Source organism: Lepisosteus platostomus, chromosome 22 (genome assembly GCF_059453375.1).
Source record: "Lepisosteus platostomus isolate fLepPlt1 chromosome 22, fLepPlt1.hap1, whole genome shotgun sequence".
Taxonomy (NCBI): domain Eukaryota; kingdom Metazoa; phylum Chordata; class Actinopteri; order Semionotiformes; family Lepisosteidae; genus Lepisosteus; species Lepisosteus platostomus.
Window position 1 is genome coordinate 1,701,255 of NC_142632.1, and position 15,550 is coordinate 1,716,804.

The 15,550-nt window shown below is 42.4% G+C and overlaps 2 non-coding genes across 2 annotated transcripts; one reads left to right on the forward strand and one right to left on the reverse strand.

Moving 5' to 3' along the window:
• Nucleotides 1-969: 969 nt before the first annotated feature.
• trnag-ucc (transfer RNA glycine (anticodon UCC)) lies at nucleotides 970-1,041 on the forward strand. The gene has a single exon. It is a non-coding gene; the product is annotated as a tRNA-Gly (tRNA).
• A 9,388-nt stretch (nucleotides 1,042-10,429) lies between these two features.
• Nucleotides 10,430-10,511, reverse strand: trnas-gcu (transfer RNA serine (anticodon GCU)). Its single transcript has one exon. It is a non-coding gene; the product is annotated as a tRNA-Ser (tRNA).
• Between the last annotated feature and the right edge of the window lie 5,039 nt (nucleotides 10,512-15,550).

Genomic DNA, 15,550 nt, shown 5'->3' on the forward strand with positions numbered 1-15,550 from the left:
TAAAGAACTTGAATTGAAAGTGAACGATGTAGATAGATACCGTCGATGATGGAATTTAAAATTATTTGGAGTTAAAGAGGAACGTGATAAGGACCTTGTTGCAACAGTGAAGGGTATCTGTAAAAGGACCCTGCCGGACCAGGAGGACGTAATATCGGCCATTGACTTTGTTCACAAGCTCGGGAGAGCGAACATGTCTGGGCAAGTGCTCCCCAGATCGATTATAATACAGTTCACCAAGAGGACGGCGAGGGACATGCTGTGGCGAGCGGCGAGGGGGAATGAGTATTTGAATGGGAACAAACTGAGGTTTGCAGAGGACCTGTCTGCCGCGGACAGGAGTACCAGGAACCAGCTGTGGCCCCAGGTTGAAGCTGCCAGAAGAGAGGGGAGGAGAGCCTACTTTGTGGGAGCGAGGGCCTTTGTGGACGGGAAGGAGATTTGCTCCCAGTGACTGCTCAGTTAATGATTATGTTTGGTTTTATTTGTTATACCAGTATATACTAGTGTTTCTTTAGTGTTAGTTTGGAATGGTGTAGTTAAGTGTTAAGGACTGTTATAGTTCTGGTTCTTTGAAAAACTCAATAGTTTAGACAGTCTTAGAGTTAGTTATTTGCTTTTGTGTATGTCTTTTTCATGAATGCCAGAGGTACTCGAAATGTTGTTAAAAGAAAAACTGTGTGCTGAGTTTTATTTTTTACAGGAAACGCATGCATGTTGAAACTAAAGTTTATAAATAATTGAGAAATATTAAAGCAAGGAAAATATGATACGTGTAAAATATACAATTTGATCACATAATTACTTAATTACCTCTGGTAGTTAAATGCTTTTTTCTGCTGCGTTTTTTTTCTCTTGTACATGACTCTGATCCTCTTGTTGTATTTGTATTTGTAAATTCTATGTTTAATAAAAATTTTTTTAAAAAAAGCATTCTCTGGTGGTGTCCTGCAGACTTCCTGTGGGCATGCGTTGGTGGTATAGTGGTGAGCATAGCTGCCTTCCAAGCAGTTGACCCGGGTTCGATTCCCGGCTAACGCAGTGGTGAATGTTTTCAAATGCTATCATGAGCCTTGGATTGTGACTAGCAAAGCGAAGCCTTTTGAAAGAGCTAAAGCACTGAAAAACGGAATTGAGGGAGAATCTTACAGGGGATTCTGAGTGGTGTCTGCATACACGCAGTCCGATATGGGTGCTGAAAGCTTGAGCTACTCTCAATGTCATGCTGGCTTTCCCCGGAGTAAATCTGTTACATTGAAAGAATGCTTCTCGCAGGTTCAAAAAGGGACCCTTGTTAATTGGAGAAATCAATGATTTCAAATGAATTCTGTATGCGTTAAAAGACAGCTATACACAGAAAACATGCAGGACACTGCTCATGAGTGTGGAGTTCAGCCGAAACACAGTGTGTTTTTTCAAGCCATCTGACAAAGCCCGCCCACTGAAAACTGCAGCAGATCGTGTAAAGACGTTCAACTTTGTAACTACTGCACGCACGGGAAGCAGAATAAATTCCTCTTTTCAAACTGTCAAAGGTTTGCTTTACGAACGCCGCAGGACATCGCACAATCTCTTTTGAACAGGGACAAACGATTTCTTATGGGGCGCAGTAAGTACTGTTACTGTCACTGCTCGATACCGACGTTGGCCTACTATACCATGTTCAGCCACCGCTAGAAAATGTACGGCTCTAGCACCGGAGCAAGCAACAGGAGGGCCGACGTCAAACAGGCACATGTGTCGGACATGGAGAGCGACGAGAATGAGATTTGAACCCATGACTACAGAGCACAATGTATTAGCAGTCCATCACCTTAACCACTCAGCCACCTTGTCGACGAAACTGGGCTGTCCGGACATGGGTTGGCGCGCTCCAGATGATCTTTTTCTTTTTTTTCCCTCGTACTCGAGGGTCATTTTCCTGTTCCACATGTGATTTCAACATTTTCCTTGGGAGATGTCAAGCCAGCAAGCCACTGCTGTGGTTCAGTGGCCAGTGTGGAGTTCAGTGGCCCTGTTGTACACAGAAAGCACATTGAGCTCCTTGGACATGAAAAGTTCCAGATAAGAGCCATTTGTCATCCTTTCTCTTGGTGTCGATGTTGCTATTGTATGTAAAGGTGGCAACTTGCTCAGCAAGCAGGCGGAGCACACACCGAATGCAGATGTGTCTGAGTGGTGTGTCCAAGTGGCTGCAAAAGGACAGCACTCCTGGGGCGCCGTGGCTTAGTTGGTTAAAGCGCCTGCCTAGTAAACAGAAGATCCTGGGTTCGAATCCCAGCAGTGCCTTCTTTGTTGTGTCTTCTCGAACAGAACTGGTCCTTACAGACAACCGCCTACGGCTAGACTTAATTAAATGCAAGTATTCATTTCCTGTCTTTAACGCGACTTGTTTTTCTTAAAATGGATGCAACTTGCAAAACATGAAATACAAGCCTTGCTAATCAGCGCTAGCGGCTGGCAAAAAAAAAAGAAGTCAGCAATGTTTTTTTCTTTAACCTTAACCCTGCTAATGGAGAAGAGTTAAACGACCAAGTCTATGCAGCTTAAACGATGCGCAAGTCGGGTTCTTAGCTGAAAGGGTGGTAAATCACACTCACCCCAGTCCTTAATCTTTTAAAGAGGATACAAAATTGAACCTAGTCGCCACATCACATACATCCTGTTCAATGATAAAAAGGTAACATCTATCCTCGCTCCAGAGTAAATCTCACGTTGAGGGCATCTTTTTTTTCACTTTACCGTGAGTCGGGCTCGGCTGCACAGAGGAGAGAGCAGACCAATGAGGTCACAGGGACAGGGGAGTCACACGCTGGCGGTTTGAATACGCGGAAGATCACTGAGGGATCCACAGTATGTGGACCCTCCGTTCGCCATCAGTCCGCACTCCGGACTCTGAATCCTGCCATCCGAGTTAAGATCTCAGCGGAACCTGAGGCGCAGTTCCTTCTTAAAACGTAATCTGGTGAGCATTTCTAGAATCGCACTTGTATAGATGCAGCCTTTAATGTGTTGCTAGGTTAAAATTGATGACTTCTTGTATTTCAGTAGGCAACTGCCCTCTTGATTTTGGATTTAATCTCTTTATTACAGGGGCGCTTTTATGAAGACAGAGTCATGTTCAGGTACTTTGTTTGATGGAGGAAGCTTATTTCGGACTCTGTGATCTGCTCACCTGGAAAGGTCTGCTGTACTACTACAAGAGAGAAGTAGAGTCTGGAAGAAGGGACAATTTTATGATGCTTTGGAAGATAATGTTTTTTTTTTCTTATACTGAAAATGAAAAGTAGTTGTTTCTATATGGACTCAGTCTTTGGAATTTGTATATTTATATATTTCAGTGAACCCTCAGCCATTCCTTCTGTATTGTAATTCAATTTCTCTTTTAAAATTCCTTCCCCACTTCTAGGACCTGCAGTTGCTGAACTCCACAATGGCTTCTATTGGAAAGTCTGTGACTGAGACCAAGTAAGTGTTCACTTTTTTATGAAACCATTATTTATTTTGGAGCAATGAGCAATTCTTATATAAATGCAATAAAATCATTATGCTCAAACTATGAGAGAGAATTTTAAGGATAATTTAAGAAATCAGTCTTAGCTTGTTTCTATACACAGATGGTATTATTTATTTTCAAAGGAAACCCGCGAGGATTCCCCTGGTGTGCAAGATGTGCCTGAATACTTTTGATCAGCTTCCTGCTCACTTCAAGAGAGCGTGTATGAAGCATGCCACGGCAGAAGAGATCGGGATGGCCTCTCAACAGACGAGGGAGGACATGATGAATCACCTGAAGAACGGGGTCATTGTGGATTACCACAGAATAGAGATCAAAGGACACTTTGTGGGCTTGAAATACAAAGAAAATCTTGTTCTATGGTACAAGATAAATACAAAACTTAAGCTTTTATTTTAATTAGATTTATTTATAAAGCATAAGCAATCATTTATTACATTAATATATGTGAAAATAACATTTTAGTATCATACATTTAGTATATTTAGTTCCTAATGCTGAAAGAAATGATCATAGAACATGACATCTAACCTTACCTGCGGTGTTTTTAATCCCTATTGCTCAATGCACGGTGAAAGCATTGCATACATATGTCTGACAATGAGGAATGGGCCCCTGAGACAGTCATTTGCCTGTTTCACAAATGATCGTATTTTACAAGAGATTCTGTTTGGGATTCAGATGTGCATTCTGACAGCAATCCCTTTCAATAAATGATACGTTCTGGATGAGGTCAAAGGTGTTGGAACACTGTATTTAGGATGTGTTTGCAGTGATTGTGTGTCTTCTGCTTCAACGCAGTGATATATAGACGTGCTCCTGTAATTTATTGGTACAAGCCCAGGGCAGTGAGCAGTCTGAGGATTTATTTCCAGACGGTATAGAGCAGTGAAGCAGTGAAGTAGTGCAACACACTGGATCATTATATTGTTAGAATCTATTCTACTTAAATTATTACATTATACACAATTTGAGTTCATTTTAAAAAGTAAAAGGTAATGAAAGGAATGCATTTTCGTAAGAAAGATAATACCGATATGCATGTGATAATCTTCCTTATATCATGTAGTGCGTCATTTGGACACTTTGTGGGATTGAAATACAAAGAAAACCATGTTATATGGTACAAGATAAATACAAAACTTAAGCTTTTATTTTAATTAGATTTGTTTATAAAGCATAAGCAATCATTTATTACATCGCTTCTTGAATTAAATCTTTTGACAAGAGGTAAGACTTCTATTTTACATTTAAACCCATGTTTAGCTGTATTTTTTAGATTTAACTGAACCAATTTCTGTGTGTGATAATGTCCTTGAATTCTGACAACATCACACTAAATTACATGATATAAAACAGCTAATGTTTCTAGAGATAAAGTTTCTGGGATGCTTCTAATTACTTTTTATTACCAGGGACAGTTTAATTCACCTTGTACAGTACTGAAAGACCAAGATGCTTTTTTCTAAAGTTATTTAACATTTTATAGAACTTTGTCTACTATGGCAACATGATGAGCTTGGTGAAACTTGGAAAAATACTGCTTGGACACTTATCTTAAGATAAAGATAGGATAAAGGTTTATCTTTTGCACCTACCTGACCCCCAGGGAAGGCCAATGCTTTCTAAGTTGATGGTTCCCTACAGTAGACTGTACCTTATCTTCAAAGGTAATGTATATTGACCCAAATCAGTTTTGGACTCCAATCTACTGACGAAATGGAGCCTATCCTTTTTTCAGGATTTTAGCATCATACGTTTGGTATATTTAGTCCCTAATGATGAAAGAAATGATCATAGAACATTTGGACACTTTGTGGGCTTGAAATACAAAGAAAATCATGTTCTATGGTACAAGATAAATACAAAACTTAAGCTTTTATTTTAATTAGATTTATTTATAAAGCATAAGCAATCATTTATTACATTAATATATGTGTGTAGCGGCGAGGCTTATTAATAAGGCAGAATTAAGTGTTCTGAGCCTTTCCAAATGAGGCCCCATTTCTCTGTTCATCTCTGTGGTGCAGCCACAGAGAGACTATTCATGCAGGGTGATTTAAGGTCCTAGGACAGCTCCCAAAGGGGGATGCACTTAGCTAAGCCTTTCTATCATGATCAATGGTCATCCATTGGCGCCTATCTGTCTAGGGAGTGCCAGTTGGACATCTGGACTGCATTACTAAGTGTCAGGACTAAGTGACTCATATCTCACCTTGATCAATCAATCAGGGACTGGTAGGGCCGAGTAACCCACGTGGGACTCTGATGCCCATGGAACTTTCAGCCAATCAATGAGCTGAAGTTCCTCCAGGTAAAAACAGGCAACACAGAGAGCCTGTGAGATTCAGTAAGATTCAGAAGGGAGGATTCAGAGGATTCTGTGGACAATTCTAAAGGGAATTCAAAGGAGAATTCCAGGGCAGGACGGCCCAGGAGCAGAAGGCTCCCAAGGGCAGGACATTCTCGCAGCGCGCCTCCTGACCATCCTGAGACTCAGCCCGGACAACCACGGAACGGCCAGTGTGTCCGAGTGCCAGAACTTTCCTTTGTTCTAAGAGTCTAGAGCGGAGGTTGCCAGAGAATAACCAGAGGATCCACCCGAGGTTAGCACCAGCAGCAGGCCTCGTGAACAGGTCGGAACTGTGGACAGCTGAATCACTATTCAGAACTAGCTCTTCATCAGAAACGAACCGGTCCTCTTCCTGACTTGCTGGGACCAACAGTCATCTTTTCTCCTGTGCACAAACTTTGCTAGTTAAAGCCAACAGTGAGCATCAGCAGTGCAGCGTCGCAAGCCGCACAGCACAGCCTGGCAAGGAGCCAGAGAGCGCGGATTGGACAGCAACAGCCTGCAACTGTTTCTTTGTGCCCGCAGGAAGATCTGAATCCCCAAAGATTGGATGAGTATTCAACTTCAATGCATTACAGCTCGAGAATTCAATTGTTATCCCAACCAGTTGATATCAATTTAATTCCTAAGAGTTATGTACTTGTTTGAGTATCTAATGTAGAAGTTATAACCAAGTTCATTAACGAAACGGTCTTAATGAATGATATACTGAACGTATGTCCTCTTGATATGTGTAACACTTCGTAACTGACTGAATATATATCTTTTGTATTCTGATAACCCTCTTGATAAGATCTGTTAGGTTTACATGCATATTTTATGTATTAATAAATGTATCCTCGTGTATTAGTACCTGTGTGTGCGCGTTGTTTGAGTTATGTCACATGGTTGGATTCTAAAGCTATCAAAAGAATCAACTTTGTGATTTACTGCTACAATTAATAATTGTCTCAGTAAATGCCCAAACCCTACAGAACTGGTGCCTTCAGAGACCCCCTACATTTAATTTTGCTATGGCAACATTACATATTTGGCGTCCCTGAGCCGGTTTTCTTACATGTGAAAATAACATTTTAGCATCATATTATTACATACAGGTCTCTAGCTTCAACACAGTGATATATATATATACTCAGTGATTTATTGGTACATGCCCAGGTCAATAATCAGAATGAGGATTTATTTCCAGACGGGCTATAGGTAGTGTTGTGAAATACTTCAACACACTGGATCGCAGATTTAGACCCCCTGCACTCTTACTCCTTAAAAACCAAAGAAATGAAGATATGTAGCAATTACATTGCAACAGGGCTGACAGTGACTTAATGCTTATACTAGTGGACTTCTGGTACCTTTAGGGTACGGTGTTCCCTGAAGGGCTCTCAAACCCCGCATTTCAGATGCCTAGCTGTTTCGCTGATGTGTTGCACCTCAGAATCACTTTTAAACCTTACCTCTGGTATCTTTAATCCCTATTGCTCAACGCATGGTGAAAGTATTGCATAAATGTGTCTGAAAATGAGCAATGGGCACCTGAGAGACTCATTTGCCTGTTTCACAAATGATCATATTTGACTAGAGATTCTGTTTGGGATTCAGTTGTGCATTCTGACAGCAATCGCTTTCAAAAAACGATACATTCTGGATGAGGTCAAGGTGCAGGAACACTGTATTTAGGATGTGCTTGCACTTATTCTGTGTCTCTAGCTTCAACACAGCGATATATGTATATGCTCACTGATTTTTTGGTACATGCCCAGGGCAATAATCATTATGAGGATTTATTTCCATATGTGCTAGAGGTAGTGTTGTGAAATTCTTCAACACACTGGATCGCAGGTTTAAACCCCCTGCACTCTTACTCCTTAAATACCAACAAATGCAGATATGTAGCAATCATATTGTAGCGGACACTCATTTGCCTGTTTCACAAATGATCATATTTTACTAGAGATTCTGTTTGGGATACGGATGTGCATTCTGACAACAATCTCTTTCAAAAAATGATTTTACCTTATCGCAGCTTTGCCCTTCTTGCCTCTTTGGAAAATATCTCCATCTTGTGGTCGTTGTTGGTAATGTCTAGACAATATCTCCATCTTGTGTTCGTTGTTGGTAATGTCTAGACAACATCTCCATCTTGTGGTCGTTGTTGGTAATGTCTTCTTATGCCCTTTTTTATTTTAATTCTCTATTAGTTGATTCTAGTATCTCTACAATGGAGCTGAAAATTTTCCAGAAAGTGGTTGCAAGCCCGATATCATGCGAAGAAACTTCAGGATTCGGGGATCAGTCAATGGATTTTCTTCAAAGTTGGATTTTTGCACTCTGTGGACCAAGAGATGTTGTTCTATAATGTTTTTTTTTTCAAATTTAAAAATATCATTTTTTCATGGAGCTTTGAATGGGATGGATTCACCCTCCTTTAGCCAGGACAGAGCTCCAGGAGCCTGGGTAGGATTCTAGCTTTCTCCCCTTGCAGGCACCTGGCACAGAAGACAATATTTTTTTCCTTAAAATCTTTTTTTTTGTGTTCCTTGTTGTTCCAAACTTAATTTTAATCACTTTTAATTAGAGATTTTATTAAAAATAGTGCAATAAATGACTAATTTCACAAAAATTAATGTAATATAAAACGGATGTTTTCAACTTTATTGTAGTGTTTTAGAAACTAATATGTCTTCAAAAATGGTTGTTTTTCACTCCTATGAATGAAAACTGTTGTTATATGATGTTTTTTTTTTCAAATTTTAAATGATCATTTTTTCATGGAGCTTTGAAGGGGATGGATTCACCCTCCTTTAGCCAGGACAGAGCTCCAGGAGCCTGGGTAGGATTCTAGCTTTCTCCCCTTGCAGGCACCTGGCACAGAAGACATCATTTTTTTCCTTAAAATCTTTTTTTTTTGTGTTCCTTGTTGCTCCAAACTTAATTCTATTCACTTTTAATTAGAGATTATATTAAAAATAGTGCAATAAATGACTAATTTCACTAAAAATACTAAAAGTAATATAAAACGGATGTTTTTAACTTTATTGTAGTGTTTTAGAAACTAATATGTCTTCAAAAATGGTTATTTTTCACTCCTAGGAATGAAAGCTGTTGTTATATGATGTTTATTTTCAAATTTTGAAAAAGCAAAGGATTCTAGCTTTCTCCCCTTGCAGGCATCGGACACAGAGAACCTCATGGTTTTCCTAAAAATCATTTTTTATGTTCCCTGGTGTTCCAAACTTAGTTTTAATCAATTTTAATTTGTTATGTTACAAACAGGGTAATAAAGTCTTAATTGGACTATAACTAATGTCATATTGTCTGCTACAAAACTGATATTTTCAGCTCTATTGTAGAGATTCTAGAATCAACTAATAAAGAATTGAAATAAAAAAGGGCATAAGAAGACATTACCAAAAACGACCACATGATGGAGATATTGTCTAGACATTACCAACAACGACCACAAGATGGAGATATTGTCTAAACATTACCAACAACGACCACAAGATGGAGATATTTTCCAAAGAGGCAAGAGGGGCAAAGCTGCGATAAGGTAAAATCATTTTTTGAAAGAGATTGTTGTCAGAATGCACATCCGTATCCCAAACAGAATCTCTAGTAAAATATGATCATTTGTGAAACAGGCAAATGAGTGTCCGCTACAATATGATTGCTACATATCTGCATTTGTTGGTATTTAAGGAGTAAGAGTGCAGGTTTAAACCTGCGATCCAGTGTGTTGAAGAATTTCACAACACTACCTCTAGCACATATGGAAATAAATCCTCATAATGATTATTGCCCTGGGCATGTACCAAAAAATCAGTGAGCATATATATATATATATCACTGGGTTGAAGCTAGAAACACAGAATAACTGCAAACACATCCTAAATACAGTGTTCCAGCACCTTTGACCTCATCCAGAACGTATCATTTCTTGAAAGGGATTGCTGTCCGAATGCACATCTGAATCCCAAACTGAATCTCTAGTAAAATACGATCATTTGTGAAACAGGCAAATGACTGTCTCAGGGGCCCATTTCTCATTGTCAGACACATGTATGCAATGCTTTCACTGTGCATTGAGCAATAGGGATCAAAAACACAGCAGGTAAGGTTAGAAGTCATGTTCTATGATCATTTCTTTCAGCATTAGGGACTAAATATACTAAACGTATGATGCTAAAATGTTATTTTTACATATATTAATGTAATAAATGATTGCTTATGCTTTATAAACAAATCTAATTATAATAAAAGCTTAAGTTTTGTATTTATCTTGTACCATAGAACATGATTTTCTTTGTATTTCAAGCCCACAAAGTGTCCAAATGATGCACCTTTGACCTCATCCAGAACGTATCATTTCTTGAAAGGGATTGCTGTCCGAATGCACATCTGAATCCCAAACAGAATCTCTAGTAAAATACGATCATTTGTGAAACAGGCAAATGACTGTCTCAGGGGCCCATTTCTCATTGTCAGACACATGTATGCAATGCTTTCACTGTGCATTGAGCAATAGGGATCAAAAACAGAATGGAAACAGACATGGAAACCAACGAGGATGGGATTTGAACCCATGCATGCAAAGCACAATGGATTAGCAATCCATTGCCTTAACCACTCGGCCACCTCGTTAACAAAACTGGGCTGTCCCAACTGGGTTGGCGCGCTCCAGATGATCTTTTTCTTTTTTTTCCCTCGTACTCGAGGGTCATTTTCCTGTTCCACATGCGATTTCAACATTTTCCTTGGGAGATGTCAAGCCAGCAAGCCACTGCTGTGGTTCAGTGGCCAGCGTGGAGTTCAGTGGCCCTGTTGTACACAGAAAGCACATTGAGCTCCTTGGACATGAAAAGTTCCAGATAAAAGCCATTTGTCATCCTTTCTCTTGGTGTCGATGTTGCTATTGTATGTAAAGGTGGCAACTTGCTCAGCGAGCAGGCGGAGCACACACCGAATGCAGATGTGTCTGAGTGGTGTGTCCAAGTGGCTGCAAAAGGACAGCACTCCCGGGGCGCTGTGGCTTAGTTGGTTAAAGCGCCTGTCTAGTAAACAGAAGGCCCTAGGTCTGAATCCCAGTGGATAACCGCCTACGGCTAGACTTAATTAAATGCAAGTATTCATTTCCTGTCTTTAACACGACTTGTTTTTCTTAAAATGGATGCAACTTGCAAAACATGAAATACAAACCTTGCTAATCAGCGCTAGCAGCTGGCAAAAAAAAAGAAGTCAGCAATGTTTTTTTTCTTTAACCTTAACCCTGCTAATGGAGAAGAGTTAAACGACCGAGTCTATGCAGCTTAAACGGTGCGCACGTCGGGTTCTTAGCTGAAAGGGTGGTAAATCACGCTCACCCCAGTCCTTAATCTTTTAAAGAGGATACAAAATTGAACCTAGTCGCCACATCACATACATCCTGTTCAATGATAAAAAGGTAACATCTATCCTCGCTCCAGAGTAAATCTCACGTTGAGGGCATATTTTTTTTCACTTTACCGTGAATCGGGCTCGGCTGCACAGAGGAGAGAGCAGAGCAATGAGGTCACGGGGACAGGGGAGTCACACGCTGGCTGTTTGAACACGCGGAAGATCACTGAGGGATCCACAGTATATGGACCCTCCGTGCACAATCAGTCCGCACTCCGGACTCTGAATCCTGCCATCCGAGTTAAGATCTCGGCAGAACCTGAAGCGCAGTTCCTTCTTAAAACGTAATCTGGTGAGCATTTCTAGAATCGTACTTGTATAGATGCAGCCTTTAATGTGTTGCTAGGTTAAAATTGATGACTTCTTGTATTTCAGTAGGCAACTGCCCTCTTGATTTTGGATTTAATTTCTTTATTACAGTGGCGCTTTTATGAAGCCAAGGGACCAGGGAGCTGCCCCAGTACTGGGATGGCCAGTTCGAAATCATAGAAACTATTGTCAATTCCAGTCCCATGTCAGTGCGAGCAGGGATTTTGACATCTTGTTTTGCTATGTTCTGCACCAACAGGCAGGTGGCTCGGCCATTCCGTTCCAGTCTGGGGGTACAACAGACTGCTAGGTTCAGTCTGATAAACTGAGCTGATGGTTGGAAGAAAACCATCTCAGCGTCCATTCTCTGTCCCTTCTTTAGGACAAGGCGTACCGGAAACCCTGCTGTTGACGCAGGAACGATCAGGTCCGATTCGTTTACTACCTGGCAGGCCTGAGGAATCGTCTGACCTGACCGAATGTTCTCGGGGTCACCGCTTAGAGAGTGGGCATCTGGGTCCACCCGTTTCCACAGCACACTGTTTACTGTGTCCAGCTGGGCGCCCAGTCGAACCAATAGGTCTGCACCAATGCAGACCGAATGGGTCAGCTGAGGTGCTACCTGGAAGTAGTGAGCAAACTTCCTTTTTCCGATGGAGATGGAAGCTACACAGCTTCCTTTGCTCCAAATGGACCTATGAGGTGGGGGTGCCCACCACAGAACCTGTGACTGCGTCACCAGGGTCACCTGACAGCTTCGCGACAGGTCCTCGAACAGACCTTCACTGATTATGGACTTCTCAGAGCTGAGGCTAAGAATTACATCATCAACCTGCACTTCTGCCACCTGGACCCCCTCCCACCACCATGGGGTGGTAGTCCTGGACCCCCTGAGGTACCAGGGTGCACAGAAAGGACTCCCATTCATTACCGGACAGGGAGATCCACTCTTCTTCAGGGATGAAAAGGGGGTGTGCTTTACCTGGCGGGTCAAGCAGCTGCTCGGAGCACTGCTCCTGTAGTTGGGAGACCGTGGGAGTGCTGGCCTGGGCAGGACTTCCCTGTAGTTTTGGAAAGCAAGAAGAGACATTTATTCTCGTCCAGAGGAACCAGGAGGAACCTCCAACTCAGCTATAGTGTTCAGTGGGCACTGTGTGATCACAGCATAACCACTGAATCCCCCTTTTTGCTGTGCAACAGGCTTAGGGTTTTTGACCTGAGCCCACAATTTTCCACGCTGGCAGTACACCAGAGGCTCCAGCCTGTCAAGCAGGTCTTGGCCAATGAGTAGTGGCTCTGTTTTTAACCTAGAGATGTAAACAGGATGCACCACGTTCATTGGCCCGAACCTAAGTGCCACCCACACTCGGTGTGTGATCCTGGCATGATCCTGGGTATAGCTGGAAATATCTATCTTACACGGTTCTACCTTAAGTCTGATGCCTTTTCCTTTCGCTACTCGTTTGAGCTCGCTGAGTAGATCGGCTGACATCAAACTAATTTCAGCCCCAGTGTCAATCAGTGCTTCTCTATCTAAGACGTTTTCAAGAGAAACCTTGATATAAATACGCCTTGCTTTGCCTTTCTGGCTGAGATTCCCTAAGAATTGTTGGAAGCCTGCCTTTTCTTTGACTTCAGGGGCGGGGTCAGCGCCCAACTCAGAGTCACAGCCTTCTTCCAGGCAGGAACCCTCCCACCCAATCAGATAGACTGAGGGAGGGGCTTGGGACGGATCCCCGCCTCCTCCAGTGAGAAGGGGCGTGGTCCCCCTAAGCTCATTCACACTTCCGGCATTCGGTGCGGAAGGTTTACCCTGTCCTGATCTCTCAGGCAGGGCTTGTTCAAGCCTGGCCAGGTGGGCTGCAGTCGACTCCCTTCGTCCAGTCTTATGATAGTCTCTGCCTGAGCCCTTGCCTTCCCCGTAGCGCTCACGGCGGCTCTGACGCTTAGGGCGGTCCTGCCAGCCTATTTTGCGCCGGGGCTTAGCGAGCTCAGGAACCTCAGCTGCCTCGAGCTGAGGCGAGTCGTCAACCCTGCTGGCTTTAGTGGCGAACACGGCCGTTTTAGCAGGTTTTCGCTCTGAGGAAGCAGAGACTTCAGCTCCCCAGGCTTTTTGAGCCAACCTTCTAATGTCAGCCATTTTCATCGCTTTTGCATCAGTGTGCATCACAATCATTTTCCTGACTGAGGGATGCAGATTAGCAATGAATAAACCTTTGAAATTCACGTTCTCTTCGCAACCCTCTTCATTCCGCCCTGCAAAATAAGTGCGCCTAAGCCTCTGATAATAATCGCGAGGGGCTTCAGCTTTTTCGTGCTTAATATGGTGCGCTGTGGCCACGGCAGCTATGGGAACGATAAAAGCCGAAAATTCTCCGATCATTGCCTGACACAGCTCCTCAAAGCTATTACAGACCTCCGGTCCTTGTCTAGACATCCACTCGTGGACCGCTCGGCTGGTAGTTTTCCTTACTTACATAGCCTTTTCCTGTTCGGACGCTTCGGGCATAAACTGCAAAGTATATCTCAGCTCATCGATGTAGGTCTCCACATTCTTCCCTGACACTGACGGGTCAAACCTTTCTACATCTTTGGCTAACTGCCTCAGGGAGTGGAGGTTAATTTTTATGGTTTCTCCGCGGGCAGGGAGACGGCCGTGATCAGGAGCAGGGGGTCTATGCCTGAATTGACTCGCCCTTGCGTTTCGCGCAGGACTCGGCGATCTCCCCCCATGCCGATCCGACCACAGACCCTGGCCGGGAGAAACCTCCTCCCGGCGCGCTGGGTGAGCGCTCCGGGCTGCTAGGTGGGCTGGCATGCAAGTGGGATCTAGTCTATTTTGCTTCCAGTACGGCAGCATCTGACTCCTTTTGCCTTTCCTGGCTGAGCTCATTTAAACTCTCAATTTCTTTTTCTTTTTCTTTCAAGCTCGCTTCCAGGTCTCTCCTAGCTACCTCAGCCGCAGTTTCTCTAGCAGACAAGTCATCTAATTTACCTAAAACTTCCCTGAGTCAGTCTTCACTTTCCTCATTTTTCACTCTCTTTTCTCTGATTATATCCAACAACTCAACTCGCTCCGCCTTATATCTTTCTAGCGTTCCCTGAAGCTTTTGAAACTTTGTCAGCTCGGACAAAGACAGTTCCAGCTGTTTAGCTAGATTTAAGGTGAAACAGAAAAAGAAATTGAGGACCAGAACTGCGTTCACAAACCCTCCTATGTTAAGCTGGTTCGCTACCTTAGCTACTAAATCTACTTGCAGCTTCTCAATATCATCAAAGTTCAACTTTTCGATACCACTCCAGTAACCAGGATTGTCGTCGCTAGAAATAGCACTTATAAGCGACTCCACTTCAGACATTTTAGCAGCCATTGTCATTACGTCAGAGAAACTTTAAGAGTATTACTTTTTTTTTTCTTTTTCCAAAATACAGTATGGAATCTAGACACCCGAGCAGATGGATTTCCAATCAGCACACGTTACACTAAACGCTAGAAAACAGGGGGATTTCTTTACGCAGTTATCAGCACACCCGGTATTCGCTTATAGAAGCCGCGGTGCTGTGCTGAACTTGAACTCACAGCAACATCAGTTATTCTGTGCGACTGATTCTCATTTCATTCTAAACTCGCCCACCCAGGGACGCCATTAAATGTAATGGTTTGATGGGTTTACTGAGACAATTATTAATTGTAGCAGTAATCACGAGGTTGTTCGTTGGGGCTTTTAGAAAATCAATCGTCAGAACAACTAACAACGCACACACAGGGGTTCAATACACTAGATACATTTATTAATATAAATTGTGCACCAAACATATACTAGTCTGCCTGGATACGAGTGGCAGACCTTACTGTGAGGGTTATCAATATACAAGGTATATAATCCCGAAGAGATGCAAACACAAAGAGATACACAACAGAGAATATATGTCAATAT